We start from the raw sequence: 3854 nt of genomic DNA, 5'->3' as shown, positions 1-3854 counted from the left end.
TGTATTCCTTCCCTGCTTATACATGCTTATAGGGGTAGTGATATACCATGCTTCACCATGTTCAGGACCTAGGTTTTATACCTTCAGTGTACCTTTGATTTGATTCGTTGACCTATGGTGCACATTTATATATATGTGGATTAGCTCAGGATATTTTATGGTTAGTGTCATGCACCATTTGCATGATTGCATGCTGTGCGATAGTCCGCTCCATTATTGTTGAGCACATCGCCAGTTACATGGATCTGCACACACCACCACTCATGGGTTAGTGGTCGATTCAGGCAGTGTGTGTTGCAGCAAGGACTTTGTTTGGCTCCGTTGGTCCGCTCATGGGTAGCGTGATGCAACGTGTTAGCCGGCAGGGATTCCTCCCCGTCATCGTGTACCGGGAGTTGAGAGCATTGCGCTCCCCCATTTATGATTTGGGGTAGGAGGATAGGTGTACTCCGATCACTCATCAGAGTGCAGTGACGACAGAGTGCACGATTGTCACAGCCCTACCCACTTCAGATTACTTCAGTTGTATTTTTATCTTTCTTTGATCAGGAGACTGTACGCATGATTAGTGCTAGGTGTTATTTCCTTACTTTACATATCAGTTGTACCTGCTGAGTGTTGGACTCACCCCGCCTCCATTGTTGTTATTTTTCAGGTTGATGCAGTCAGGAGAGAGTTCCAGTTGCTAGTCCCTGCAGACCTCGAGGATATTATTGGTCTTTTAGTTTTCTTACATAGACTATGCTAAATTTGTTTTGTTTGATGGTATGGATATGGTATGGATTTTTGTGATGTCGATGGATGTGGTTTGGTTTTGCTTTTACTACATGCCTGCCTAGACGGCAGAAGAGGTAAATTGATCTTATTGTCGGATTTGTGTTTTATGAGTGTAGTTGAGTAGGGTGGATTTTGCTTATTAAATTGCGTGGAATGTCTGTGTGTTGTATTTTATTTCTATTATTATTCCAGCCGCATGTGGCTGAGGTATATGGAGATGTAGAAAGTTTTAGATTGTCCGCCGTACAGGGGAGATGCTGCCGAAATTTTTCGGACAGGGACTCCTCCGGGGCGTGACAGCAACTCTTAGGCCTTTGCTTGTCATATCATAAAGCATGCATACTTGAGCATATAGCCCATCATAAGAGTCATTATCATGCATGATTCATAAGCATACAAAAATGAGCATATGACATATCATAGGGAAACATAATCATACATGGAAATCATTAACTAGCATCTCCTAATTCATATCATAGCATGTGAGACACATAGTAAATCATAATTTGGGTCTCTAACTCTAATTCCATGAAGTGGCCGAAACTTGCCAACCCTAGGTTACAAGTAACATAAAAGCATGTAAACCCTAAACCAATTTCATATCATAAACCATAAAGAACATCATGAGCATATTTAGTTTAGGTTCTAAGCTTCCTAGGTCTTTGGTCTTGTTATGGTCGAAAGTTACCATGCCTAACCCTAGGTTACAGGTAACATAAAAGCATGTGAACCCTAAACCAATTTCATATCATATACCATAAAGAACATCATGAGCATGTTTAGTTTAGGTTTTAAGCTTCCTAGGTCTTTTGGTTTTGTTATGGCCGAAACTTACCAAGCCTAACCCTAGGTTACAAGCAACATAAAAGCATGTGAACCCTAAACCAATTTCATATCATAAACCATAAAGAACATCATGAGCATGTTTAGTTTAAGTTCCAAGCTTCCTAGGTCCTTGGTCTTGTTATGGCCGAAAGTTACCAAGCCTAACCCTAAGTTACAAGCAACATAAAAGCATGTGAACCCTAAACCAATTTCATATCATAAACAATAAAGAACATCATGAGCATGTTTAGTTTAAGTTCCAAGCTTCCTAGGTTCTTGGTCTTGTTATGGCCGAAAGTTACCAAGCCTAACCCTAGGTTACAAGCAACATAAAAAGCATGTGAACCCTAAACCAATTTCATATTATAAACCATAAAGAACATCATGAGCATGTTTAGTTTAAGTTCCAAGCTTCCTAGATCCTTGGTCTTGTTATGGCCGAAAGTTACCAAGCCTAACCCTAGGTTACAAGCAACATAAAAGCATGTGAACCCTAAACCAATTTCATATCATAAACCACAAAGAATATCATGAGCATGTTTAGTTTAAGTTCCAAGCTTCCTAGGTCCTTGGTCTTGTTATGGCCGAAAGTCACCAAGCCTAACCCTAGGTTACAAGCAACATAAAAGCATGTGAACCTTAAACCAATTTCATATCATGTACCATAAAGAACATCATAAGCATGTTTAGTTTAAGTTCTAAGCCTCCTAGGTCTTTGGTCTTGTTATGGCCGAAAGTTCAAGGATATGAAACTAGGCCTAAGCAACATACAAGTATAAGAATATCAAGCTAACTCCATGTCCTATCATAAGGAAAACCATGAGCATATTAGATTTGGTTTTTAAGCTTTCTTAGGCCTTTATTCTCATCATGGCCGAAAGTTTAAGGAACATGAATATAAGTTCTAAGCGTCATACAAGCATAAGGACATTAAACTAATCTTCTATCATAGGGTACATATCATAAGAAACATAGTGAGCATGTTTAGTTTAGGTCTTAAGCTTCCTTAAGTTTTGTTTTTGTACTTTGGTGGCCGAAAGTTTCAAGAGGCAACCCTAGATTTTTTTTTCATAATCTTAACTCATGGAAAAACACATGAACTACTTGTACCACAGGTGAGGGGATACTTACATTCTTTTGCTTGGTTTTTCTTAAAAAGAAGTACCCTTGTGAAGAGGAAGAAGAAAGCTTCTCCTCCTAGTTATTCTTTGTGCTTCTCTTGCTTGTAAGGAGTAGATCTTGAGGACTCCTTCTTGTGGATTAGTTTTCTTAGGGAGAAAACCTTAGCTTGGATTCAGAAATGGAAGAGGGAAGAGTCCTAGGTCTCGGTGGAGGAGGAAGAAGGAGAAAGAAGGAGGAGGAAGAAGAAGTAGCCAAACTTTCTTTCCCTTCTCTTCTCTCATTCCTATTTATTCTCGATGAAAATGAAAAATGTCCCAATTCATCCCCTTGACTCCTGTATTCTCTCACCCTCTTCATTCCCACGAAAATAGCAAGAAGGGAGGAGAAAAAGACAACTTGTCTTTGTCTTTTGCTTGCCTCTTCTCTTAACCAAGAGAAAGAGGAGGAAAGCTACTTGATTTTCTCTTGTTCCCTTACTTACTCATACTCTTACTTTTAACTACAATTTTCATTCTTTTCTATTCATATATCATTCATGACTCTAGTGGTTATCATACACCAATTTAGCTTTATCTATTATGAGGGGTTCATGGTTCAAGCCTTAACTTCTCTTTCTTTTTATTTCTTTTTGGTTCTATTTCCATTTCCCTTTTATTCTAAAAGAGAATACTCATATGTATAGCTTAAATATTTCATGGGTGTTACAGCTTGTAGAACCACCAAATGGTGTAAAAACTGTTGGGTGCAAGTGGATCTACAAAAGGAAAAGAGGGACAGACGGGAAGGTAGAAACCTTCAAAGCAAGGCTTGTTGCGAAAGGGTACACTCAGAAAGAGAGAATCGATTATGAGGAGACCTTTTCACCGGTAGCTATGCTTAAGTCTATTCGGATACTCTTATCCATTACTGCTCATATGGATTATGAGGTTTGGCAAATGGATGTCAAGACAGCTTTCCTTAACGGAAGTCTTGAAGAAAACATCCATATGAAGCAACCAGAGGGGTTCATTGAAAAAGGCAAAGAACATCTAGTGTGCAAGCTCAATCAGTCCATTTATGGACTGAAGCAAGCTTCAAGATCTTGGAACATCTGGTAATCCAGTCATATGGATTTATTCAGTGTCCGGATG

Source organism: Zingiber officinale, chromosome 2A (genome assembly GCF_018446385.1).
Source record: "Zingiber officinale cultivar Zhangliang chromosome 2A, Zo_v1.1, whole genome shotgun sequence".
NCBI classification, from domain to species: domain Eukaryota; kingdom Viridiplantae; phylum Streptophyta; class Magnoliopsida; order Zingiberales; family Zingiberaceae; genus Zingiber; species Zingiber officinale.
Note: the sequence above shows the minus strand (reverse complement) of the source record.